Source organism: Mustelus asterias, chromosome 30 (genome assembly GCF_964213995.1).
Source record: "Mustelus asterias chromosome 30, sMusAst1.hap1.1, whole genome shotgun sequence".
NCBI classification, from domain to species: Eukaryota; Metazoa; Chordata; class Chondrichthyes; order Carcharhiniformes; family Triakidae; genus Mustelus; species Mustelus asterias.
The window spans coordinates 15,859,226-15,887,106 of NC_135830.1; the positions used below are offsets into that span (position 1 = coordinate 15,859,226).

General features: G+C 45.0%; 1 protein-coding gene and 3 non-coding genes across 4 annotated transcripts in view; 1 reads left to right on the forward strand and 3 right to left on the reverse strand.

Moving 5' to 3' along the window:
- Positions 1-27,881, reverse strand: part of LOC144480793 (uncharacterized) — a 585,830-nt gene that overhangs the window by 480,156 nt on the left and 77,793 nt on the right. The gene's annotated exons all lie outside the window — the stretch shown is intronic.
- On the reverse strand, positions 6,057-6,146 carry trnap-ugg (transfer RNA proline (anticodon UGG)). The gene is given in 2 exon segments: positions 6,057-6,092; positions 6,111-6,146. It is a non-coding gene; the product is annotated as a tRNA-Pro (tRNA).
- Positions 16,461-16,533, reverse strand: trnak-cuu (transfer RNA lysine (anticodon CUU)). Its single transcript has one exon. It is a non-coding gene; the product is annotated as a tRNA-Lys (tRNA).
- trnat-ugu (transfer RNA threonine (anticodon UGU)) lies at positions 23,665-23,737 on the forward strand. The gene has a single exon. It is a non-coding gene; the product is annotated as a tRNA-Thr (tRNA).

Sequence of the window (27,881 nt, forward strand, 5' to 3'; positions counted from 1 at the left end):
GAGAATTTAGGAGGCATGGTTAGTAAGTTTGCACATGACACCAAGAATGATGGCATAGTGCACAGTGAAGAACGTTATCTCATATTTCAACGGGAACTTGATCAATTCAGCCAGTGGGCTGACGAATGGCAGATGGAGTTTAATTTAGATAAATGCGAGGTGATGCATTTTGGTAGATCGAACAAGGGCAGGACTTGCTCAGTTAATGGTAGGGCGTGGCGAGAGTTATAGAGCAAAGAGATCTGGGGGTACATGTTCATAGCTCATTGAAAGTGGTGTCACAGGTGGATAGGGTGGTGAATACGGCATTCGGTATGCTTGGTTTCATTGGTCAGAACAGTGAATACAGAAACTGGGACGTATTGTTGAAGTTGTGCAATCATTGGTAAGCCAAACTTGGAATACTGTGTACTGTTCTGGTCATTCTATTATAGAAAGGACATTATTAAACTAGAAAGAATGCAGAAACGATTTACTAGAATGCTCCGAGAACTTGATGGTTTGAGTTACAAGGAGTGGTTGGATAGACTGGGACTTTTTTCTCTGGAATGTAGGAGGCTCAGGACGATCTTATAAAGGTCTATGAAATACTGAGAGACATAGATCAGCTAGATAGTCAATATCATTTCCCAGTGGTAGGGGAGTCTAAAACTGGAAGGCATAGGTTTAAGATGAGAGCGGAGAGATACAAAAGGATCCAGAGGAGCATTCTTTTTTCACACTGAGGGTGGTGAGTGTCTGTAACAATCTACCAGAGATAGTAGTAGAGGCGGGTACAATTGTGTCTTTTAACAAGCGTTTAGAAAGTTACATGAGCAAGATTGCTATCGAGGGATATGGGCCAAACGCTGGCAATTGGGACTGGCTTGGTCGTTAAAAAAAGGTGGCATGGACAAGCCTGGCAGAAGGGCCTTTTTCCATGCTGTAAACCTGTGACTCTAAGACTCTTTGACTCTATGAGATTGGAGCCAACGTTTCGAAATCAACTTGTCAGAGGCTCAGAGCTCTGACGGCGGGTCATCAGGACTCGAAACGTTGTCTCTATTCTCTATCCACTGATACTGTTAAAACTGTTGACATTATCCAGCATTTTCTGTTTCTGTTTCAGTTTCCAGCATAAGCAATAATTTGTTTTATTAAGCAAAGGAGAGTGATAGGCTGCAACGCACTGACGATAGAGATGGTGTTGCAAAGTATATTTGGGTGGTAATGGGTCAGACTTTACCTTTTACACTGACACAAACATCGCCTCGATCTCGCTCCAAATCTCGGACTAAATGATAATCTTCGCATTGAATCTACTCAGTCCCATGAGGTCACAAGAGCTGAACACAAGTGAAGAAGGTGGATTTTGCAGTAATGGGTTGTAGGATGAAAGAAATATTGTGAAGGCAGCAGCAGTGGGGATGAAAATGAAACAATTATAGAAAGTTACAGTCGAGGAACAGCTTATTAGTCTTGGCATATTGCTTTGAAACAACAGTTGTGATTAGTTGATCAGGAATAAGAAAGAGACAAGTTGTTTCATACGAAATTCTATTTTCACAATTTGTCACCTGTCATTGAACCTGGGCCTTGGCGGTTAAAGCCTTGAATCTGAACCACGAGACCACCCGCTCTCCAGCATCACCTGCTCAATGTTTGCGTGTCTATCATTCCTTGTGTCAATTAATCCACCTTGCCTTGCTCTCTACCACAGACCTTCACTTTTGTTGTTTTTACCGAGTGACTCCTGACTTTGCAATCAGAAAATGCTGGAAATACTCAGCATATCAGTTGACATTTACCAAAAACACAAATTATGAAACGTTTCCCTGACTCTGTATTGAAAAGCATGCAGAAATATTGCTGTCCGGTTTCGAACCCTCAGAAAGAATGTAATAATTGAAGTGGCGAGTTTGTTGTATGTTGTCAATGGCTGAACATATCACTGGTATTGAAGCAGATTGTGTCATTTTTCAGGAGAATCCCTTTGGTTCAAGTGTGCTTTCAGCGAGCTTAACAATAACAAAAGGAGCGTGGATAAAGCAAATTTTAAAACATGCTGTAACTGCTGGTCTGATGGATAGAGTTTGACACTTTCACTGCTGTTTTGATTACAGGTCAGGATATGAAGATTTATTGCTCGTGTCCAAATCATGAAACACATTTCAGTTATTTCCCTGTAGAATGCAGGAATCCTGGTCTCGCCTCATGTCCTGCCCTTATTGAAGTGAAGACCCTGACCAAATTCAACAGGAAGTATTCTTGTCATTTCTGGCGGGAGATTAGGAACCAGACGAGGTTAAGGACAGTTTAAATCGTAAAGGCCCTTCACTGAAGTTCATTGTGTTTCTGACTGGAGAAGAGTTCTCTTTGTTGCATGGATCACTTCTCTGATTAACTGACGGAACGGACTCGAAGTACCCAATGGTTCATACCAAATTCTTTGCCTCTGAGCTATTTCACTAGCAATACCGTTAAAATACCTGGTGATCGTTTGCACTTCCGTGATAGCGGGTCCGAGTGGTCTCAGACGTTGGGTTGAGGTTCCAGTCTTTGGGGAGGCGTGAATTCCAATTCAAACGCTGCTACAAGTGGTTTTAGTTCTGGACACTACGCTGGAGATTTTCAGCTGTGAAGAGGGGCGAAATACATTGGGGCTGATTTCGCCTGAGCATTGAATGCTGAGGGCCGACATGATTGAGTGTGCAAAATTTTGAGGGACATGGATTGGCAGATAGGAATAGTCGTTTCCCCATAGCAGAAGGGTGAACAACCAGGCGGCATAGATTTAAGGTATGGAGAAAGAGCTTCAGAGAGGATCAGAGGGTGATGGCAATCTGGAACCCACTGCCTGAAAGGTTGTTAGAGGCGAGAACACCAACACTAAGAACACTTAAGAACCATTTAGAAGAGCACTTTAAATGCCTCGATATTACAGGCAGCCACATTCGTCACACCTCTGGAGTACAGCTCTTTTGTCCATGTGTGACATTGGCAAACTTCCAGCAAATTGGGACCCGGCTTCAATTCCAGCCTTCGGTAATTGTGCGGCGTTTGCACGTTCTCCCCGTGTGTGCCTGAGTTTCCTGCCGGTGTTCAAGTTTCCTCCCACAGTGACCAGTTGTGCATGTTAGGTGGATTGGCCACGTATTTGCTGTAATTGCTTATAAATGATAGATTGGCTGTGTGACTATCTAGCAAAGTTTAGACAATGACATGAAATGAGGCAGTGGGAAAATAGATGATTATGGTCTAATTGCAAATCTCTCTTATGAGCTTTTCTAGTGGTCAGGATTAGGCGCCGTGCCCGGGATTTATTCCCAGTCACGGGGTGAACATTTTTTTGTTTAACTCATCATTAAATCAAATTAGGCCTCTGTGAAGCGAGATCGGTTCGAAGTCTGTCCCATTAAACACGGTGATAGTGCCACATAACACAATGGAGGCTATTCTCAATGCAAAGGTGGGACTTCATCTCCACACGGATTATGCAGTGATCACTCTTGCTGATACCGTCGTGGACAGTTGCATCTGCAGCCGGCAGATTGGTAAGGATGAGGTCAAGTATGTTGTTTCCTCTTGTTGGTTCCTTCACCAGCTGCTGTAGATCAAGTCTAACAGTTACATATTTTAGGACCCGACCAGCTCGATCAGTATTGCTGCTACTGAACCATTCTCGTTGGTGGACATTGAAATCCCCCATCCAGAGTACATTCTGCGCCCTTGCCACCCTCAGTGCTTCCTTCAAGTGTATTTCAACATGGAGGATCACTGATTCATGAGCCGAAGGAGGACGGTACCTGGTATCCAGTAAGAGGTTTCCTTCCACATGTTTAACCTGAAGCCATGAGACTACAGAGTCGATGTTAAGAATTCCCAGGGCAACTCACTCCCGATTGTATCCCACTGCGCTGCCATCTCTGCTAGGTGGCGGCACTGTGGTATACAGTCGCTAGGAGTTCGCTGGGGCATGAAATTTACACTGAGGCGAAATCGTCCCACAAGATGCTGAAGTGATCGAATTATATAAAATTTTAAGAGGGATTGATAGAGTAAACGTAGACAAAATGTTTCTTCTTATTGGGCAGTCGAGATCAAGAGGTCACAATTACACAAAAAAACAAAACACGATGAATGCTGGAATCTGTGCAAAAAACAGAAAATGCTTGGAAATCTCAACTGATCTGACAGCATCTGTGGGGAAGGAATAGAACCAACCTACTGTCACATGGATAGGTTGAGAGGCGGTAGATTTAAAACGGAGATGTTGGGGAACTACTTATTGCTAATGGTCGTCGATTTGTGGAACTCGCTGCTCCATTGAAGGGTGGAGTCTGAATCCTTAAAAAGGTTTAAAGAAGGAGACAGATATATTTCCAACACAAAATGAATTAACAGATAAGGGGCAGTGGATTTGAGACCAGGGAATGATCAGCCATGAACTGATTGAATGCTGGAGCAGGCTCGAGGCGCTGAATTTGCCCACTGCTGATCTTAATTCCTATGTTCCTAAGTGAAACTTTCAATCTTTAGAACCCACCAACCACATCAATGAGGCAGGTGTGCAACCTATCTGCCAAAATACTTGTTTTGGCAGATAAGGCAAAGGAGAATCCAAAGAGCTTCGACAAAGACAGAAAGGGCAAAAGAGTAGGAAGGGAGAGAGTAGGGCCTCTTAAGGATCAACAAGATCATCTATGTGCGGATCCACAAGAGATGGGTGGGATCCTAAATGAATATTTCTCATCAGTATTTGCTGTAGAGAAAAGCATGGATGTTCGGGAACTTCAGGAAATAAATTGTGATGTCTTGAGGAGTGTACATTTTACAGATAAGGAGGTGCTGGAAGTCTTAACGCGCATTGAGGCGGATAAATCCCGGGACCTGATGAAGTATATCCCAGGACATTGTGGGAGGCTAAGGAGGAAATTGAGGGTCCCCTAGCAGAGATATTCGAATCGCTGATAGTCGCAGGTGAGGTGCCTGAAGATTGGAGTGTGGTAAATGTTGTGCTTGTTTAAAAAGGGCTGCAGGGAAAAGCCTGGGAACTACAGGCCAGTGAGCCCCACATCTGTGATGGGTAAGTTGTTGGAAGGTATTTTAAGAGACAGGACCTACAGGCATTTTGAGACGGAATGACTTATTAGAGATAGTCAACGACTTGCCTGTGCTTGCAAAATCTCACTAACTGTCCTGGCTGGAGACAATACACATCTCTTTAACCTGTGCTTAACCCTCTCTCCACTCAAATTGTCTGTACCTTTAAGACCTGATTACCTGTAAAGACTCGCATTCCAACCATTGTTTTGTAAATTGAGTTTGTGTCTATATATGCCTTGTTTGTGAACACAACTCCCACTCACCTAATCAAGGGGCAGTGCTCCGAAAGCTTGTGGCTTGTGCTAACAAATAAACCTATTGGACTTTAACCTGGTGTTGTGAGACTTCGTACTGTGCTTACCCCAGCGGGCGGTGGTGGGGGTGGGGAGGAGGAGAACTGGGGGGAGTGGTGGAAACAATCCCTCAGCATGTACACTATCAAACAGTCTCGCCGTTGCAGACTTGTCAATGGGATCACTTTTTATTACAGAGAAAGGGATAACCACAATGAATCTCTCCTCCAAGGGCAACTGTCTCATCACAGCAATCAATCCATTGAACCTTCGTTACACAGACACTGCGAGAATAGAGGGAAATAAGAACACACGATGGAAAGTGGATAGAGGCACAGTGAGAGACCGAGAGAGTGAAAAATAATGAGGTCGTTCCACAGAAACAAAGAGAGACAGATATAGACAGTGCGTGGGGGAGTCAGCCACATCGTATGAATGAATAACAATGTACACAAAGCTAGCGGCCGGAACCCACAAGCATTGTGTCCTCTGAATTGTTGACGAGGGGTAAAGAGAATGTCCAAAAGAACAGAAAACTTTTGAAAACATCTTGAATTGCCTGTGAGTGCGTTGTGCTGTTAGATTCCTTGTGCTATCAGTTTCCCAAACGCAACCACTGGAAAACACATCCTGCCGTGTGCACAGCAAAGAAATGAACAAGACTTTGCCATTGCAATGGGGCTCGTCCGGGATTTGAACCCAGGACCTCTCGCAGCCTTGCACATCATAACACCCAAAGCGAGAATCATACCCCTAGACCAACGAGCCGCTGTTGCGGGAGTTGCTCAAATACGGATATTATATTGTCACACAAATCTGACCAGACAGCTGCACTGAAAGCTGGAAGCGCTGGAAAAACTCAGGACGTCAGGCAGCAAGTGCGCACAGGGAAAGGACTCTCTTCTTACACCTTCATAACCTTTCATTTTACCCTTTAAGCTTGTAAAGTTTGGAAATATAGGAAGTTTTAAACAAGTGAAATCCAGGAGCGAGGAAACATAACAACAGGAAAGGGCCCTGACCGGGTACAATTCAAGAGAGATAAATGAACAACTTGTTTACAGTCCATGGTCTGAGCGTGACGAAAGCAGAGTATCATACAACGTTTGCACCGCAGAATGAGACCATTCACAAAATCTTTGAAAAAGTCACGTGTGCTGTGGATAATAGGGAGCCAGTGGGTGTACTGTACAGCGATTTCACAGGAGCTGCAGTGATGAGGTTGGTGGATTTGGGAAATTGAGAGGAACACATGAGTAGCTTGTCTGACTATTTCGTCTCATTGCCGCTTTCATGCTGCAGCGAAAAGTAATCCTTGTTGCCATTGGATGAAGGACTAACTTGTGTTCTACCTGAACAGAACATTTTGAAAGAGAGACTTGCCTCTGGTGGAGATAGATCTGAGATGAAAATAATGAAATATAAAACGAAGTAAATTTGATTAAACATCCAACGTATTAGAAATATTGGGTCATCCAAACTATTAGAAATATTGGGTTGACAGTAAGTGGCATGAATTGATGCTGTGATCGCAGATATAGAACTGGAACCCACCATCACACCGGGTGAATCCGCTGTCTGTTTAAATGTTGATCAAAGAAAAATGTTAATCACCTTGCACAATGGAACGTACGGTAACTCAGTCAATAAGCACCCTCCACTCACAAATAACAGAAAGGGTCAATTTCATCTCACAACTTTAAACTTCTTGCTATGTTCCGTACATTTACCATGAAGTTTAATAAAGTAAGTGAATAGAGTTTGTGATGGTAAAAAAAATGTCCACGCCCATGAGGTACGTGAGCATAGTGACGGACACAGAGGAACAAACATAACCATAGACCACCGAGACAGAGGAATAAGGAGAGACAAAACGGAGGTTAGACATTAAGGGTATATAGCTTAGGGGTCGGGCATTTGACTGCAAGTCAAGACGCTTCTGCATTCAAATCGGATGCCTCCTTCCGCGCTTAATAGATTTTGTTTTCAATCTAAACTGCCCTTCATTGGCTGGAAAGCGCTTTGTGACGTCCACTGGACGGGAGAGGTTCTATATCAATGCAAACATTTCATGACCTTCAGTCCCAGTCCTCTGTTACTGAGCCCAATCAGTGGGAACAATCTGTCCCTCCCTGCTCTATCAAACGGCCCTTTTCCCATGTTAGGAGAAGGGATTAACCATTACACCACAACAACACTGTGGGGTAAAATAGTAAAACATACATGTTTAGATTTGTAAACGATGCCATCATTTGGTCTTTCTGTGTCAGGCTTGGTGAAAATTGAAATGGCACCGAATTTGCAGCCAACACTTTAACACTATGATTTAAGATGCCACGTGGGCTACAGATGTGTCAGTCTCTGTGGCGCAATTGACCAGCGCGTTCGGCTGTTAATTGAAAAGTTGGTGGTTCGAAAACATCCAAGGATGGCGCTTGCACTTTTTTTTCTCTCCATCTGCTTTCATTGTCTCTCGGTTTTTGAGTACCACTGACTCCTTAGGCAACACTAAAAAAAACTTATCGTGTGTTTCTGCCTCTACTGTTAGCCGACGTTAGTTTATTGAACATTTATCTCATATTATTTGTAACAATTTATATATTTCAAATATTATTAAACTCAATAACTGAACTCGAAACTTCAACCCATGTTTGACCTTGGTTTTCCATTTTCCTGCTTTCCAGCCAATGAAGGACAGTTTAGATTGAAAACAAAATCTATTAAGCGCGGAAAGAGGCATCCGATTTGAATGCAGAAACGTCTTGACTTGCAGTCAAATGCCCGACCCCTAAGCTATATTCCCTTAATATCAATGAGCTATACCCCCTCAGGGCATTTTTGTAATCAATCATGAAGTACAAACTAACATTTTGTTTGCTCTAATTCAGTTCATATGCAACAACGATCTAGAATCGGGGAAAATTAAAAGAAATGTTAATTTCAATTATGTTTCGACCTTATTTTAAATCGGGGAGCCTTTCGTATATGAAATGAACATGTTAACCCCTACAATCCAGAAGCTCTGCTCATGACCAATGTGACCGGCCTAGAATATCAAACAGTGCAGTCTGATTGCAATTTAAATCCTTGCTTTGTAGAATTATAATTCTGTGGAAAACCTTAGCCATGTGGCAGAGTCATTGATCTAACATAAGATTTAGAAAATAGCATTTGTCCCGAATTTTATCTTTCTCCATGACTGCAGTTGCAGAATATTATTGAAGCATTGGTGAATTGTAAATGCCACATGGCTGTGAGATAATGTGATTCCTTAATATTTAATAACACTGAGAGATGGGACAGCTGTTTTGCAAAGGTATTATCAGTTTTTATGAACACAATAATCAGTATACTTCAGGAACACAGGTGACAAATGGAAGTGTTTAGAATTTGATGCGTGTCCACAGATTCTGTCAAACCAGCTGAGAATTTCCACCATCTTATGCTTGTATTATAAATACAGGTTTTATCAGAACATAAAACACACTGCAAGACGGCAACGATAAATGAATTAGTCCCACAAGCTGTTCACGTGTAAATTTTAATTTCCGAAACCCACCAATCTCATCATTACTGATCCTGTGAAACTTACCTTGTAAAACACGGCAGGCATTCATCTCTCAAAGAACTGAAACGCCTCAAATGTGAACTCTCTGCTCTCAATCTCAGGACTTTGCAATTATAAAAACAGCATTCTAGTGAAAGTGTAACTCAGTCCTCACTCCACTGATCTTTGCCGACTTACTGTGTATTTCCCTCATTGAACTCATTTCAGGTTGGGACAGACAAATTCCTGATCTATTGGCAGCGCTTTGCAGCCTATCACTGTCCTTCACTATCTGTGTTTGTTCTTGAACTGTTGCCCATGTGACATTTCCAATTCGGACACAAATATAGATCTAACTCCACTGCTTCTGACAGAGCTGTTTTCGATCAGGAAACAACTCAGGTTTGTTAAATGGAATACCAAAAACTTTAAATCTTAGCATATTGAAGCCGATCAATGACCCTGAAAGCGCCAAATCCGAAGCACTGGACCATGAGGATTTCCTTCTCCTGGTTCTCCCATAGACTGAATACAGGAATTCCACAGTGCCAATTATTCACAGTCGCATTCTCCTTCCAGTCTTGTGCACGTTGTTCAGCTTTGAAATTATTCATCTTTTCACATTAGCTTCCAGTGTGATGAAAGCAGAGCAGTGATAAGCTGAAGGTTTTCAACAGATTTACCACAATAAGGTTTATAACAAACATTACTCTTTGAATGTGGTGAGCTGCAGTGACATTTAATGCAGTCGAAGGTAACTCACTCATTCTGACAGTTGGTACCAGCAATTGCAATGTAAGTATGATGTCGAGATACCGGCGTTGGACTGGGGTGGGCACAATAAGAAGTCTCACAGCATCATGTTAAAGTCCAACAGGTTCATTTGCTCCGATAATAAAATCAATTTGCTTTATTTTATCAGCGCCCGGAAAGCTCCTGACTCCAAATAGACCTGGTGTTGTAAGACTTCCTAATGTAAATATGAATTGTTGTGGGTAATTGACAGGATTGTGGAATGGGGCAGATTTTTCCTTCTTCCTGTTCAACCTGCCACAAGTATCTCTCCCGTTTTCGACCAGGAAGCAATATCCACTCTCCTTAATTCATGTGTTGCACGAGAGCAATGAATCATCATTCCCGACCCGCGAATCGAACCCAAACCATGGCAGTTAAAGCAGCGAATTCCATCGACTAGACCAACAGGGAAATTGAGGTGACCTGAGCATTATTGAGCAATTGTGGGCGTGTGTGTGTGTGTGTGATTTGGGAGAAAGGTCACGTGCTTTCGGGTAATCCCTGATGAATGAAGCCTCCGACCTCGTTATCGCTGAGCGTTTTGTGTTCTTGAGAAATCGTCCTCTGGAGCTGATGCAATGAGGCCAGGAGAGTAACTCACTGCACCGTCCGCAATGTGATTGCGGTGCGATTTGCTGAAAGCTGTTCATTTTATTAAAATAATCTTTTTGCGAATTGTAAATGAAATGCCCGTCAGTACCCGGTATGAATTCTCACAACACCAGGTTAAAGTGCAACAGGTTTGTTTGAAATCACGAGCTTTCGGAGCGCAGCTCCTTCATCACTCACGCTGAGGATTCACCACATTTTTCTGGCTTTGAATGAAAGCAATAGATATCTCGTCAATTCCCCTGTATCCTGAGTGTACGACACTGATTTCCACAGTACACTGCTTTAAATGTTTGTTTTCAATGTGAAATTAAGTATTTTGATTCCATGTGAAGGATTTAAACTTACACTCTTCCGGGAAGATTGTGACATAGTGGTAAAATCAGTGGAGCATGAATCCTGTGGCCCAGGCTCACAGGTCACGATCCCACCGCAGTCTAGAACTGAAACGGAAGTGAAAACTAGTCTCAGTAATGAAGCTTTGTTTTCTGATTGTCATGAAAACACATCTTGCAGAAGGAAATCTGTCATAAAGAACAAAGAACAAAGAACAGTACAGCACAGGAAACAGGCCCTTCGGCCCTCCAAGCCTGTGCCGCTCCTTGGTCCAACGAGACCAATCGTTGGACCAAGGGCGGCACGGTAGCACAGTGGTTAGCACTGCTGCTTCACAGCTCCAGGGTCCCAGGTTCGATTCCCGGCTCGGGTCACTGTCTGTGTGGAGTTTGCACATTCTCCGCGTGTCTGCGTGGGTTTCCTCCGGGTGCTTCGGTTTCCTCCCACAGTCCAAAGATGTGCTGGTTAGGTTGATTGGCTAGGTTAAAAATTGCCCCTTAGAATCCTGAGGTGCGTAGGTTAGAGCGATTAGCGAGTAAAATATGTGGGGGTAGGGCCTGGGTGGGATTGTAGTCGGTGCAGACTCGATGGGCTGAATGGCCTCCTTCTGCACTGTAGGGTTTCCATGTTTGTATCCCTCCATTCCCAGGCTGCTCATGTGACTATCCAGGTAAGTCTTAAACGATGTCAGCGTGCCTGCCTCCACCACCCTACTTGGCAGCGCATTCCAGGCCCCCACCACCCTCTGTGTAAAAAACGTCCCTCTGATATCTGAGTTATACTTCGCCCCTCTCACCTTGAGCCCGTGACCCCTCGTGATCGTCACCTCCGACCTGGGAAAAAGCTTCCCACTGTTCACCCTATCTATACCCTTCATAATCTTGTACACCTCTATTAGATCTCCCCTCATTCTCCGTCTTTGCAAGGAGAACAACCCCAGTCTCCCCAATATCTCCTCATAGCTAAGACCCTCCATACCAGGCAACATCCTGGTAAACCTTCTCTGCACTCTTTCTAACGCCTCCACGTCCTTCTGGTAGTGCGGCGACCAGAACTGGATGCAGTACTTCAAATGTGGCCTAACCAGCGTTCTATACAGCTGCATCATCAGACTCCAGCTTTTATACTCTATACCCCGTCCTATAAAGGCAAGCATACCATATGCCTTCTTCACCACCTTCTCCACCTGTGTTGCCACCTTCAAGGATTTGTGGACTTGCACACCTAGGTCCCTCTGTGTTTCTATACTCCTGATGACTCTGCCATTTATTGTATAACTCCTCCCTACATTATTTCTTCCAAAATGCATCACTTCGCATTTATCCGGATTAAACTCCATCTGCCACCTCTGCGCCCAATTTTCCAGCCTATCTATATCCTGCTGTATTGCCCGACAATGCTCTTCGCTATCTGCAATTCCAGCCATCTTCGTGTCATCAGCACACTTGCTGATTACACCAGTTACACCTTCTTCCAAATCATTTATATATATCACAAATAGCAGAGGTCCCAGTACAGAGCCCTGCGGAATACCACTGGTCACAGACCTCCAGCCGGAAAAAGACCCTTCGACCACTACCCTCTGTCTCCTATGTCCAAGCCAGTTCTCCACCCATCTAGCCACTTCTCCTTGTATCCCATGAGCCTTAACCTTCTTAACCAACCTGCCATGTGGGACTTTGTCAAATGCCTTACTGAAATCCATATAGACGACATCCACGGCCCTTCCTTCATCAACCGTTTTTGTCACTTCCTCAAAAAAGTCCACCAAATTTGTAAGGCACGACCTCCCTCTTACAAAACCATGCTGTCTGTCACTAATGAGATTGTTCCGTTCTAAATGCACATACATGCTGTCTCTAAGAATCCTCTCCAACAACTTCCCTACCACGGACGTCAAGCTCACCGGCCTATAATTTCCTGGGTTATCCCTGCTACCCTTCTTAAACAACGGGACCACATTCGCTATCCTCCAATCCTCAGGGACCTCACCCGTGTCCAAAGAAGCGACAAAGATTTCCGTCAGAGTCCCAGCAATTTCATCTCTCGTCTCCCTGAGCAGTCGAGGATAGATGCCATCAGGCCCTGGTGCTTTGTCAGTTTTAATGTTCCCTAAAAAACCTAACACTACCTCTCTCGTAATGGAGATTTTCTCTAACGGGTCAACACCTCCCTCCGAGACACTCCCAGTTAACGCGCCCCTCTCCGTCGTGAATACCGATGCAAAGTATTCATTTAGGATCTCCCCTATTCCCTTGGGTTCTAAGCATAATTCCCCTCCTTTGTCCCTGAGAGGTCCGATTTTCTCCCTGACAACTCTTTTGTTCCTAACGTATGAATAGAATGCCTTAGGATTCTCCTTCATCCTGCCTGCCAAGAACATCTCGTGACCTCTTTTTGCCCATCTAACTCCCCGTTTGAGTTCTTTCCTACTCTCTCTGTATTCCTCCAGAGCTCCATCTGTTTTCAGTTGCCTGGACTTAACGTACGCCTCCCTTTTCATTTTAATCAGATCCTCAATTTCCCTGGTTATCCACGGCTCTCGACCCTACCTTTCCTATCTTTCCTTTTTACAGGCACATGCCTATCCTGCAGCCTTATCAATAGTTCCTTAAAAGACTCCCACATGCCAGACGCGGACTTACCCTCGAACATCCTCTCCCAATCAACATCCACCAATTCCTGCCTCATCCGGCTATAGTTAGCCTTCCCCCAATTTAGCACCCTGCCCGTAGGACAGCACTCATCCTTGTCCATTACTATCCTAAAGTTAACATAGTTGTGGTCACTATTTGCCACATGTTCCCCTACCGAAACGTTGACGACCTGACCGGGCTCATTTCCCAGAACTAGGTCCAGTATAGCCCCCTCCCTAGTCGGGCTATCTACATACTGTTCCAAAGAACCTTCCAGTACGCATTTTACAAATTCCTCCCCGTCCGGACCCCCAGCTCTAAGCACTTTCCAGTCTGTGCCAGGGAAATTAAAGTCCCCCACTACAACAACCCTATTCTTTCTGCACCTATCCAGAATCTCCTGACATATCCTTTCCTCCACTTCCCGTGGGCTGTTGGGTGGTCTGTAGTACACCCCCAGCATAGTGACTGCACCCTTCCTGTTTCTGAGTTCCACCCACAGCGACTCAGTACATGACCCCTCTAAGTTGTCTACCCTCTGCACCGCGGTAGTATGCTCCTTAACTAATATCGCTACTCCCCCACCTTTTTTAGCCCCTCCTCTGTCTCGCCTAAAACACTTATACCCCGGAATATTCAGCTGCCAGTCCTGTCCTTCTTTTAACCAAGTTTCCGTCACCGCAACCACATCCAAATTCCGCACAAGCATTAAGGCCTTAAGTTCGTCTGTTTTACCCGTTACGCTCCTCGCATTGAAGCAGATGCACTCCAGACCTCCAGGCCCACTCAGGTCATCCTCCTCCAGAGTGCTCCTCTTCTTCGCTAGCCTTGCCCTGGCCCGCAGCTCAACCCCAGCCTCAGTATTTACTGACCTACTGTTTTGTTCCACACCCCCCTGCCACACTAGTTTAAATCCTGCCGAAACACTCTAGCAAAACTCCCAGCCAGGATATTTGCTCCCTTCCAGTTGAGGTGTAACCCATCCTTTCTGGACAGTTGCCATCCTGACTTGAAGATTTCCCAGTTATCTATGAATTTAAAACCCTCCCTCTTGCACCAGTCCTTTAGCCACGCGTTCAACTGTAGAATCTCCCTGTTCCGAGCCTCACTTGCACTAGACACCGGGAGCAATCCAAAGATTGCTACACTGGAGGTCTTACTTTTTAGCCTAGCACCCAACTCCCTGAATTTCTCTCGTATGACCCCCCTGCTCTTCCTACCTACATAATTTTCACCAATGTGTACAATCACATCCGTTTGACTACCTTCCTTTTTAAATATGCTTCCTACCCTCTCGGAGACATCCAGTACCCCGGCACCAGGGAGGCAGACTACCATCCTGGATTCTCGTTCAGTCCCACAGAAGCGACTGTCCGTGCCTCTAACCATTGCGTCCCCCACAACTATCGCTCTCCTAAACCCCTTCTTTCCCTTCCGGACCCCTGAGCCTGTCTCCGTGGAGGCGATCTGGTCCTCGTTGCTTACCCCTGGAGGGTCATCCCCCTCCACAGAATCCAAAACAATATACATATTTTGGAGGGGGACAACCACTGGGGATCCCTCCACAGACTGCTCACTCCCTTCCCTTCTCCCATCTGTTGCCCATCCCTTTCTTTTATGGGAGACTGCCACTGGGGTACTTTCTGGCACATCACCCTTCTGACTATTACCCCTCCTAACTGTGACCCACGTGTCTTCCTTCCGAGACCCTGGTGTCACTACCTGACTATAACTTTTATCTATTAATCTCTCATTTTCCCTAACTAAATTGAGTTCATCGAGCCTCAGCTCCAACTCCCTTACACGATCCTTCAGGACTTGCAGTTCCACACATCTGGCACAGATATGGACTTCCGGGAGGCAAGTTGTCTCCAGGAACTCCCACATCCCACACCGAATGCAGTATACTGGCCTCCCACTCATACCAGCCATGTCCTTTTTAGTTTTTGGGAGATAAAACAAAAAAGGGGGTGTAACAGAAGAAAAACAAACAACCTTCCTCGCCTTCGCCGAAGCCCTGTGAGCCAAAGCCCTTATAGCTCACACTCTGCTTCCCACACACTCCACTGCCCGCTCCCGACGCTGCCCGCTGTATACTGCAGCCTACCTTTTATACTTCACGCGCTTAAAAAACCCTTCCCAAACTCCTTAGCAGCCCACTTCCAGTTTTCACTTTAAACTTAAAATTCTACTGCAAAAGTAAAGGCCAAAAAAAAAAACACACACTGAGCTGACTAATTAAATAAAAAAACAATTCAATTAATCTCTCACCAGCACTGCTGCCTCCAATCACTCCCTCTCAGCTTGCTCCAGTGGAACAATGAGCCTTCTCCTTCATCCTTCTCCTTTCTGCCCTCCATGGGACTCCAGAGGAAAGGCAATGTGATTGACTCTTAACTGCCCTCTGAAATGGCCCAGCAAAATACTCAGTTCAGAGGGAAATAGGGATGGACAACAAATGCTGGCATTGACAATGAAATATATATTGCATGAGCAGCATTTTAAGAAATGATTAATTCTCATTTTGTTTCATTTCATGTCAAACAGGGTGACACATTCTGGTGTCTTAATATTTAAAACCTCAACCTTTCAACTGTTCAAACAGGTAAGATTCAGTCAGAGAAAAGTGAACCACTGTGATCGAAAACTAGGTTTTGTCGTTGCTGCGAATCCCACCTCAAAACAGAAAATGTTGGAAGCACTCATCGGCTTCAACAGCTTCTGTGGAGAGGGAAAGAGAGTGAATGATTCAGGTTGCTGACTTTTGACCCTAACTGGAAAAAAGTAGTGATTGAATGGTTTACAAACAAGTACACAGTCGAGTAAAATAGAGAGGGAGAGGAGGAAAGAACAAGCGGTCTTTTGATCGGTTGGAAGACTGGAGTGATTGAATTACAATGGAGGTGATTATTGTTCCCACTGACACAATCTCGCTGATCTGGGTTTAAATCTCATAATAAATAAGAACAAAACCTCTCGCTGAGTTCAGCGCTGAATTCCCCGCCTTCCAGTGAGCTGGAGGCAGTTTTCAGTCAGAAACCCACAACTGTGAGATAAACAACGCAGAAAGCAGAAAGACTCAGTTTGAGCGGTGACACTTCTGGAGGAACGGAGATCTGGAATTCACCCAAGAATGAGGGAAAGTTTAAAAATCAATGTCGCCCAACGTGGGGCTCGAACCCACGACCCTGAGATTAAGAGTCTCATGCTCTACCGACTGAGCTAGCCGGGCACATGCATTCAAATCATTTCCATAACCTAAAATGCATGGCGACAAATACGGTTTTTCCAACTGGTGTCTTCAGCTTGTTCTGATTTCAAACTTTACAATGAATCCACCGACAGAATCCCCAAATTTCCTATCCATTCCTCTGAATCATTAATTACATTATTCACATCTTCCAATTCTTAGCTTCACCTCTCCCAAATATTCCAAACTCCTCTTACATCATTCTCCTTATTTTTCTTTGTTCTTAATAATTTATCTCGGGGTGGAGGAAACTCAACACTTACACTGTCTAACTGTTTCCCAGTTTCAGACTTTTCAATAAGATCACCTCTGATTATTCTAAACTCCAGACCGAACAGACTCATCCCACTGATTCTCTCCTCGCAGGAGAAACGCAGAAATCAATCCAGTGAACCTCGGTTACACACAGACAGCGAAATAATGGACAGAGCAAGGAGCAAAATATGTCAACGTAATAAAAACATAGACAGAGAGTCTGAGGGAGATATATCGAGACAATTAAAAACAGAAATAGCGAGTGGGGTAGAAATCCACAACCCACGAATGAATAACAATAATCACGCAGCCAGCTGTCTCAACCAACAAATATGGGGTTCTCTAAACTGGTGAACAGAGTTAAAGTGAATGGCCATAAGCGTATTAACCACTTAATGTCTTGATTTTCTTGTGTGAGTGTTGTGTTGATAGATTGCCTGCACTGTGTGCTCAGGTTCTCAAACCAAACCCCACCGTTTGCACTGAAAATACATGTATAAATCCCATGACTTGTCCAATACGAAACAACAGCTGATTGAGGGATCGAGCCCGGCATGTGAACCCGAGATCGCTGATACGTTTGTAGATGTTTACTCGCCAGGTCTGAGTCATACCTCTCGTCCAACGAGCCGCTGCTGAGAGTGCTGTTCAATGAAAATATTTCCATTGACATCCAAAGCTGCTCAGACTTCTGCAGTGAAAGGTGAAAATGCTGGAAAAACTCAGAAAGCCAGACAGCTTGTGTGCACAGGAAAACAAATCTTATATTTTAGCTCCATAACCTTTCATTGGGAATAACTGGGAATTTTTAGAAATGTAGGAAGTTTTAAACAAGTGTTATCCAGCCGCATAACAAGAGGGTGTAAATCAGGAGAGATTAAATGAGGGAAACGAAGAATTTTAAAGTAATTACACCACAGAATGGGGCCATTCCTAAGTCCCTTAATGGACTCAGTTGTGGTGTGGATGAAGGGGAACCTGTGCATGTAATGTACATAGATAACATTGGAGCCAAAGTGATGAGTTGGTGGGTTTTGAAAATTGGAAGTTACACGTAGGAACATAGAATTAGGAGCAGAAGTGGGCAAATTCAGCGCTTCGAGCCTGAACCGTCATGCAATCAGTTCATGACTGATCTCTCCCTGTTCTCAAATCCACCTCCCTACCTGTTCCAATATCCCCTCATCCCTTTAATTATCAGGAATATGTCTGTCTCTTCCTCCAAATCATTTAATGATTCAGACTCAACCATGCTATGGGGCGATGCATTCCACAAATTCACGACCCTCAGTGAGAAGCAGTTCCTCCTCATCTCAGTTTTAAATCTATCACCTCTCAACCTATACATTTGACATGGTGTTCCCGATTGCGCATAAGAAAAAAGATTTTACTTTCTTCAATCCTATTTAGAATTTTATATACCACGATCACTTCAGCATCTTGTGGGAGTATTTCAACTCACTGTCAATTTCATGTCCCAGCAAGCACAATCGGTGTTGTCATTTGCTGAAGCAGTCACTTATGTTCCATCCAAACTGGACACATTCAGGGATATATGGTAAGTCATATTGAAAAACACAGTTCACCCGTGACTCTGGGAGTCCAGTGGGTTGTATTCAGTACTCCCCAGTGTTGTTTGTTTTCAATTCCCGCTCAGGAAACGATTATTTATAGCTCGCGGCAAACTATTAAAAAATAACCTGATTTACTATCTGATCGAAAGCAGATCTACTAATATCAGCCGAGTGAGTTTTGCAAGTCGACATCACAGCTGGAAATGTCACATGTGCAACAGGTCAAGAACGAACACAGTAGCAAGAAAGATGGTGATCGGCTGGAAAGCGCTGACAATAGAGATGGTGATGTAAGGTAACATTTGGATGGTAAAAAGGTCAGATTTTGGCGTACAAACTGAATTATTCAACTTTCCCCTCACTCTGCAACGAAAATATTTGGAAAAGGTTCTCTCCAGTTTTGAACAGTCGGAAGTGAAATTAATAACTGTAAGTGGAATGCCTGTTGTATGTTGTCACTGATTGAATGTATCACTGGGGTGGAAACAGAAAGTGCCATTTTGCAACAGAGACTTGCTTGTGGTGAATGTAGTCTGGCCTGGCGCGAAAAGCAAAGCAACACATGCAGTGTGTGTAAAGCAAGTTGTAAAACAGGCGAAAATCAGCTGGTCTGGTGGTTAGAGTTTGACACTTTCACTGCTGTTTGGATTGGTGGTCAGGTAATGGAGATTTGTTTCTCTCATCCAAACCGTAAAAACAAATGTCAGTTATTGCCTGGTGGAACATATAAAACACAATCTCGCCTCGTGTCCTGAAGTGAAGAGTGAGCAAATTCAACAGGAGGTTTTTTTTTGTCATTTCTGGCAGGATATTGGGAACCAGACAAGGTTAAGGGCAGTTTCAATGGTGCTGGTCCTTCACTGCAGCTCATTCTGTTTCTGACTGGATGTGATTCCTGCTTGTTACAGAGTTCAGGATAAATTGATTCAGTGAAGGAGCAGGCTCAAGCCAACTGATGGACTGTCGCAGCTCCTTTGCTGATAATTTCACTGGCGATACCAGTAAAGGACACAGTTGCAGGCGTGGTAACGTAGCCGAGTAATCTAAGGCAGTGGCTGAAAGTCCAGTTAAGATAGAGTTGTTGGTTCGACTGCAGCCACTGCCAGAATGGGCTTACGTTTTGGTCCCTGCAGTTGAAGTCCAGCATTTCAGATTGAATGCAATAATTTGTGCTGTGTCGTTCTTGCCATGAAGAAAGAGGAGCGACATACCAATGTAAACAGTTGTTGAGGTAAAGGAACGACTGCGGAAGGAGTGGAGCAAATTATCGTGGATTCTGGAATCGGAAACAAAAAGAGAAAATGCTGGAAAACCTCACCAGCATCTGTAAGGAGTGAAGAAAGCTGGCATTTCGAGTCCAGATGACCCTTTGTCAAAGCTGGGAGGAGTGGAGCTGCTCCGACAGAGAATACAAACGGGAACACCGGTTGAATGGTTGTCTGTCGAAATAAACAGCAGGATTGTAAACATTGAGACTGCAGTCCCGGCCCAGGGGATGTATTGGGATTTTCTAACTGAGGTTCAAATCCTGTCATGAGCGCTTCCCGTCATTCCTCATTGTGACTTTTTTTAAATTGAAAGTTATTGGAAATGAAGCAATGGGTGCAGAGATGATCAACTCCTGCAAAATTCTCACATCAGCGTCACTGAGGGTCCAGTGATCAGCGTCGGCGCCGTGACGCGTTTTGGATTCCCAGTCACGGAGTGAGTACATTTTTGTTCATTTCTTCATTTAATAAAAGCAGAGTCCGTGAAGTGAACAACAAGCTAAATCTTCCAGCTGGATGAACTTGTATCAGAGATGGAAAAATCAGAGATGCAATATTGACGATAAACTCTGAAGAAGAACCACATGACACACACAACATACATGTCAAGTACATACACAAAGACAAAACATGTGGTCATCTCTGGTACGCTACCGGTGCCACGTGATAGCGAGTTGAGGAACAGGGAGAGAGTGCACTTAAACATGTGGTTGCAGGGATGGTGCAGGACAGAAGGTTTCAGATACGTGGATAATTGGAACACGTTCTGGGGAAGGTGGGACCTCTACAAACAGGACGGGGTGCACCTGAACCAGAGGGGCACCAATATCCTGGGAGGGAAATTTGCTACGGCTCTTCAGGGGGATTTAAACTAATTTGTCAGGGGAGTGGGAAAAGGAGTTGTAGTCCAGAAGTCAGTGTTGAGGGTGGTGAGGTATTGGGGAAGGTATCAAGGTCAAGGGTGGGTACCGGTAGACAGGAAGATGGGTTGAAGTGTGTCTACTTCAATGCAAGGAGCATCCGGAACAAGGTGGATGAACTTGGGGCGTGGATTGCTACTTGGGACTACGATGTTGTGGCCATTACGGAGACGTGGGTAGAACAAGGACAGGAATGGTTGTTGGACGTTCCGGGGTATAGATGTTTCAGTAAGTGTAGGGAAGCTGGTAAAAGAGGTGGAGGAGTAGCATTGTTAATCAAGGATAGTTTAACGGCTGCGGAAAAGCACTTTGAGGGGGATATGCACACTGAGGTAATATGGGCTGCAGTTAGAAACAGGAAAGGAGCGGTCACGTTGCTAGGAGTTTACTATAGGCCCCCAAATAGTAATAGAGATGTGGAGGAAGAAATTGCTAAGCAGATTATGGATACGTGTGGGGGTCACAGGGTAGTTGTCATGGGGGACTTTAACTTTCCAAATATTGATTGGAACCTTTGTAGGTCAAATAGTTTGGATGGGGCACTTTTTGTGCAGTGTGTGCAGGAGGGTTTCCTGACACAATATGTGGATAGGCTGACAAGGGGTGAGGCCACATTGGATTTGGTACTGGGAAATGAACCGGGCCAAGTGTTAGATTTGGTTGTGGGAGAGAACTTTGGAGATAGTGACCACAATTCGGTGTCTTTTGTTATTGCAATGGAGAGGGATAGGGCCGGACGGCAGGGCAAGGCTTACAATTGGGGGAGAGGTAATTATGATGCGATTCGGCAAGAATTAGGGGGCATAAGATGGGAACAGAAACTGTCAGGGAAAGGCACTGATGAAAAGTGGAACTTTTTCAAGGAACAAATACTGGGTGTCCTTGATAGGTATGTCCCTGTCAGGCAGGGAGGAAATGGCCGAGTGAGGGAACCGTGGTTCACAAAAGAGGTGGAATGTCTTGTGAAAAGGAAGAGGGAAGCTTATGTAGGGATGAGGAAACAAGGTTCAGATGGCTCGACTGAGGGTTACAAGTTAGCAAGGAACGAGCTGAAAAAGGGGCTGAGGAGAGCTAGGAGGGGACATGAGAAGTCCTTGGCGGGTCGGATCAAGGAAAACCCCAAGGCTTTTTACTCTTATGTGAGGAATAAAAGAATGACCAGGGTGAGGTTAGGGCCGGTCAAGGACAGTGGTGGGAACTTGTGTATGGAATCAGTAGAGATAGGCGAGGTGATGAATGAATACTTTTCTTCAGTGTTCACCAAGGAGAGGGGCCATGTTTTTCAGGAAGAGAAGGTGTGACAGGCTAATAGGCTGGAGGAAATAGATGTTCGGAGGGAGGATGTATTGGCAGTTTTGAATGAACTGAAGGTCGATAAGTCCCCTGGGCCTGATGAAATGTATCCTAGGATTCTTTGGGAGGCGAGGGATGAGATTGCAGAGCCTTTGGCTTTGATCTTTGGGTCCTCGCTGTCCACGGGGATGGTGCCAGAGGACTGGAGAGTGGCAAATGTTGTTCCTCTGTTTAAGAAAGGGAATAGAAATGACCCTGGTAATTATAGACCGGTTAGTCTGACTTCGGTGGTTGGTAAATTGATGGAAAAGGTCCTTAGGGATGGGATTTACGACCATTTAGAAAGATGCGGATTAATCCGGGATAGTCAGCACGGATTTGTGAAGGGCAAATCGTGCCTCACAAATTTGATAGAATTTTTTGAGGAGGTAACTAGGTGTGTTGATGAAGGTAGGGCGGTTGATGTCATATACATGGATTTTAGTAAGGCGTTTGATAAGGTCCCCCATGGTCGGCTTATGATGAAAGTAAGGAGGTGTGGGATAGAGGGAAAGTTGGCCGATTGGATAGGTAACTGGCTGTCTGATCGAAGACAGAGGGTGGTGGTGGATGGAAAATTTTCGGACTGGAGGCAGGTTGCTAGCGGAGTGCCGCAGGGATCGGTGTTTGGTCCTCTGCTCTTTGTGATTTTTATTAATGACTTAGAGGAGGGGGCTGAAGGGTGGATCAGTAAATTTGCTGATGACACCAAGATTGGTGGAGTAGTGGATGAGGTGGAGGGGTGTTGTAGGCTGCAAAGAGACATAGATAGGATGCAAAGCTGGGCTGAAAAATGGCAAATGGAGTTTAACCCTGATAAATGTGAGGTGATTCATTTTGGTAGGACTAATTTAAATGTGGATTACAGGGTCAAAGGTAGGGTTCTGAAGACTGTGGAGGAACAGAGAGATCTTGGGGTCCATATCCACAGATCTCTAAAGGTTGCCACTCAAGTGGATAGAGCTGTGAAGAAGGCATATAGTGTGTTAGCTTTTATTAACAGGGGGTTGGAGTTTAAGAGTCGTGGGGTTATGCTGCAACTGTACAGGACCTTGGTGAGACCGCATTTGGAATATTGCGTGCAGTTCTGGTCACCTCACTATTAGAAGGATGTGGAAGCGCTGGAAAGAGTGCAGAGGAGATTTACCAGGATGCTGCCTGGTTTGGAGTTTCGGTCTTATGAGGAAAGGTTGAGGGAGCTGGGGCTGTTCTCTTTGGAGCGGAGGAGATTGAGGGGAGACTTAATAGAGGTTTATAAAATGATGAAGGGGATAGATCGAGTGAACGTTCAAAGACTATTTCCTCGGGTGGATGGAGCTATTACGAGGGGGCATAACTATAGGGTTCATGGTGGGAGATATAGGAAGGATATCAGAGGTAGGTTCTTCACGCAGAGAGTGGTTGGGGTGTGGAATGGACTGCCTGCAGTGATAGTGGAGTCAGACACTTTAGGAACATTTAAGCGGTTATTGGATAGGCACATGGAGCACACCAGGATGGTAGGGAGTGGGATAGCTTGATCTTGGTTTCAGATGAAGGTCGGCACAACATCGTGGGCCGAAGGGCCTGTTCTGTGCTGTACTGTTCTATGTTCTATGTTCTAATACACATGTCAAATCATGTCACTTTCAACTTCTATCTTTTAACTTCTGGCTCTCCACCTCAGACATTTCCACATTCATCAAAAATCTCCGTCCTCAAACCCGATCCTGGTCCTCGATCCACGGATAATGCTGCACTTTCTGGAAGCTTGTTGCAGCATTTGGTTCCATAGCTCAGTGGTTAGAGCACTGGTCTTGTAAACCAGGGGTCGCGAGTTCAATTCTCGCTGGAGCCTATGGGCGAAGTTTAGCTTATAGAAGCTGTCGGAAAGGGGAAGAAAGTTCGTAAAAATAGGGAGCTTTGATGAGTGGAGGCGCAGATCGGCTGTCGCTTGGGTAAGCGAATAGATATTTCCTTCTTCGTAAAAAAAATAGAAAGAGTGAGACATATTTGAAGAGCTGAAAAAGGTAAGTGTCGATATTGAGCAGAGAATAGATGCGTTTGTACAAGGAATGCATAAAGCTGGCATGTAGGTGCAGGCAATGATTGGAAGGAAAATTGCATTTTGGTGTTTATTGACGGCAGACTGGAGTCCAAGTATAATGAGGTGTTGCTGAAGTTGCACAGGGTTTTGTTGAGACCACATGTTGAATATTCTGTGCAGATATGATATTCACATTTAATAAAGGATATGTTTACGTTGGAAACGGTGCAGATAAGGTTCAGCAGATGATCCCTGGGATGATGGAGTTGTCGTATGATGAGAGGCTGAGTAAATTGGGCTGAAAATCTCTGGAGTTTGCATGAATGAGAGGCGATTTCATTAAACCTACACAAGTCTGATTGGGTTTGACAGGGTCGAGGCTGAGAGATTTCTTCTGCTCGTCGGGAAATCTAACCCACGGCAGTACAGTCTCAGGAAAATGGGCTGATCATTTCGGCCTAAGATAAGGCGAAATTACTTCACTGAAATGGTTGTGAATCTTTGAAATTCTTTATGCCAGACAGTTATGGATGCTCCATCATCGAATACATTCAAGGTTGGGACAGACAGGTTTCTGGCCTCTCGGGGAATTCAGGGATATGGGGAGCTGGTGAAAAACTGAGTTGTACCCCAAGATCAGCCATCACGGTACTGAATTTCGGGAACACGCTCAATGGACCGAGTGGTCTACTCCTGCTCCGATTTATTGTGTTCATGTGGATGATCAAGCTAATAATTCATGTTAAAATAAAAACAGAAAGTGCTGGAAGTTCTCAGCAGGTATTGCAGCAAATGTGAATCGGACAGAGAGTTAAGGTTCTGAGTCTAATATGGCTCTTTTTAAACTAGCAACTGAGTGTGAGTTACAACAATTAGCACAATACCGAGACTGGGAATTGAATTGAATCCAGGCAGTGAAAGCCCTGAATTTAAACTCCTGTATTATTTCTGCAGTAAACTTGTTCTGGAAACTTACCTGCCAATTGAAAGTGTGGAGGTTTGAGAGCACCCCGAGCCAAATGGACTCCCGCTATTCCTGTTTCTGCTTATATTCCCGACACAGATTTACTTTGTTCCCTTCTGTAACAGAGAAATATTGTCCAAACTTTGTCAGTCTTGCTGTTATTCAGTAGATTACCATACTGTTATGACACATAGGCTCATCCCCTTTATCTCACATCGTAATCTGGAAAAACTATTTGTGAAACTGCGAACTGTTTTTTATTAACGTTCAGAGGCTTATTAATGATAAAAATTCCTGTCACTCACTTTGAGTGAATAATCAACAAGCTAGTTTATTCAAATAACCAAGAACATTAAGTAAACAAGTAAAACATGTTAATTAAGGTACGGTTCGACTGAAATGCTGTTCAAATAATACTAGGAACATTCATTACCAATACTGTAATAACAGAATTTCAGTCACTCTCAGAGAAATTATACAAAGAGCCTCGATGGGATTCAGAAGATTTTGGAGTTCTGCAGTAGTTGTGCGGTCTGTAAGGTCTTTCTAACTCCGTATCCTTCAGTTAGATAGTTTTCTTAAGCGAATGTTAATCTGTCAGGGGTGGAGAACTGCTGCAGAGGCAAATGTTTTTTTGACTTGCTGCCCTGGCCTCTGGAGATGGTCACCCAAGATATTATCGAGCGATGGCTGTTCCTCTGGCCTTTTTTTACCTGATATGGAGATGCCGACGTTGGACTGGGGTAAACACACTGAGAGTTTTAACAACACCAGGTTAAAGTCCAACAGGTTTATTTGGGAGCAAATGCCATTAGCTTTCGGAGCGCTGCCCCTTCGTCAGATGGAGTGGATATCTGCTCGCAAACAAGGCACACAGAGACAGAAAATCAAGTGACAGAATACTGATTAGAATGCCAATCCTGACAGCCAACCAGGTCTTAAAGATACAGACAATGTGAGTGGAGGGAGCATTAGGCACAGGTTAAACAAATGTGTATTGTCTCCAGACAGGAGAGCCAGTGAGATTCTGCAAGTCCAGGAGGCAAGCTGTGGGGGTTACCGAAAGTGTGACATGAATCCAATATCCCGGTTGAAGCCGTCCTCTTGTGTGCGGAATTTGGCTATCCATTTCTGCTCAGCGACTCTGCGCTGTCGTGTGTCGTGAAGGCCGCCTTGGAGAACGCTTACCCGGAGATCAGAGGCTGAATGCCCGTGACCGCTGAAGTGCTCCCCCACAGGAAGAGAACAGTCTTGCCTGGTGATTGTCGAGCAGTGTTCATTCATCCGTTGTAGTAGCGTTTGCATGGTTTCCCCAATGTACCATGCCTCGGGACATCCTTTCCTGCAGCGTATCAGGTAGACAACGTTGACCGAGTTGCAAGAGTAGGTACTGTGTACCTGATAGATACTGTTCTCACGTGCGATGATGGCATCCGTGTCGATGATCCGGCACATCTTGCAGATGTTGCTGTGGCAGGGTTGTGTGGTGTCATGGTCACTGTTCTCCTGAAGGCTGGGTAGTTTGCTGCGGACAATAGACTGTTTGAGGTTGTGCGGTTGTTTGAAGGCAAGACGTGGGGGTGTGGGGATGGCCGTGGCGAGATGTTCGTCTTCATCAATGACATGTTGAAGGCTCCGGAGGAGATGCCGTAGCTTCTCCGCTCCGGGGAAGTACTGGACGACGAAGGGTACTCTGTCCACCGTGTCCCATGTTTGTCTTCTGAGGAGGTCGGTGCGGTTTTTCGTTGTGGCGCGTCGGAACTGTCGATCGATGAGTCGAGCGCCATATCCTGTTCTTATGAGGGCATCTTTCAGCGTCTGGAGGTGTCTGTTGCGATCCTCCTCATCAGAGCAGATCCTGTGTGTACGGAGGGCTTGTCCGTATGGGATGGCGGCACGGTAGCACAGTGGTTAGCACTGCTGCTTCACAGCTCCAGCGACCTGGGTTCGATTCCCGGCTTGGGTCACTGTCTGTGTGGAGTTTGCACATTCTCCTCGCGTCTGCGTGGGTTTCCTCCGGTGCTCCGGTTTCCTCCCACAGTCCAAAGATGTGCGGGTTATGTCGATTGGCCATGCTAAAAATTGCCCTTAGTGTCCTGAGATGCATAGGTTAGAGGGATTAGTGGGTAAATATGTAGGGATATGGGGGTAGGGCCTGGGTGGGATTGTGGTCGGTGCAGACTCGATGGGCCGAATGGCCTCTTTCTGTACTGTAGGGTTTCTTTCTATGATTAACGTGTTCAGGGTGGAAGCTGGAGAGTGGAGCATCGTGAGGTTATCTGTGGGCTTGCGGTACAGTGATTTGCTGAGGTGAGCGTCCTTAATGGAGATGCGTGTGTCCAAGAATGCAACCAATTCCGGAGAGTAGTCCATGGTGAGTCTGATGGTGGGATGGAACTTGTTGATGTCATCATATAGTTGTTTCAGTGATTGTTCACCACGAGTCCAAAGGAAGAAAATGTCATCGATGTATCTAGTGTATAGCATCGATTGAAGGCACTGTGCAGTGAAGTCGTCTTGGTCGAACCTGTGCATGAAGAGGTTGGCATATTGAGGTGCGAATTTGGCCCCCACGGCTGTTCGGTGTGTCTGGATGAAGAACTTGTTGTTGAAGGTGAAGACATTGTGGTCCAGGATGAAGCGGATGAGTTGTAAAATTGCATCTGGAAACTGGCAGTTTTCGGCGTTGAGTACTGAGGCCGTTGCAGCAATGCCATCATCGTGGGGGATGGTGGTGTAGAGTGCCGAGACATACATTGTGACGAGGAGTGCTCCTGGTTCAACTGCTCCATGTGTGTTGAGTTTCTGTAGGAAGACCGTCGTGTCGCGACAAAGCTGGGGGTTCTTTGTACCATGGGTTTCAGGATGCCTTCGACATAGCCAGAGAGGTTCTCGCACAGGGTCCCATTGCCCGATACGATGGGACGGCCGGGTGTTTTTACCTTGTGTATCTTTGGGAGGCAGTAGTGATCTCCAACGCGGGGAGTATGT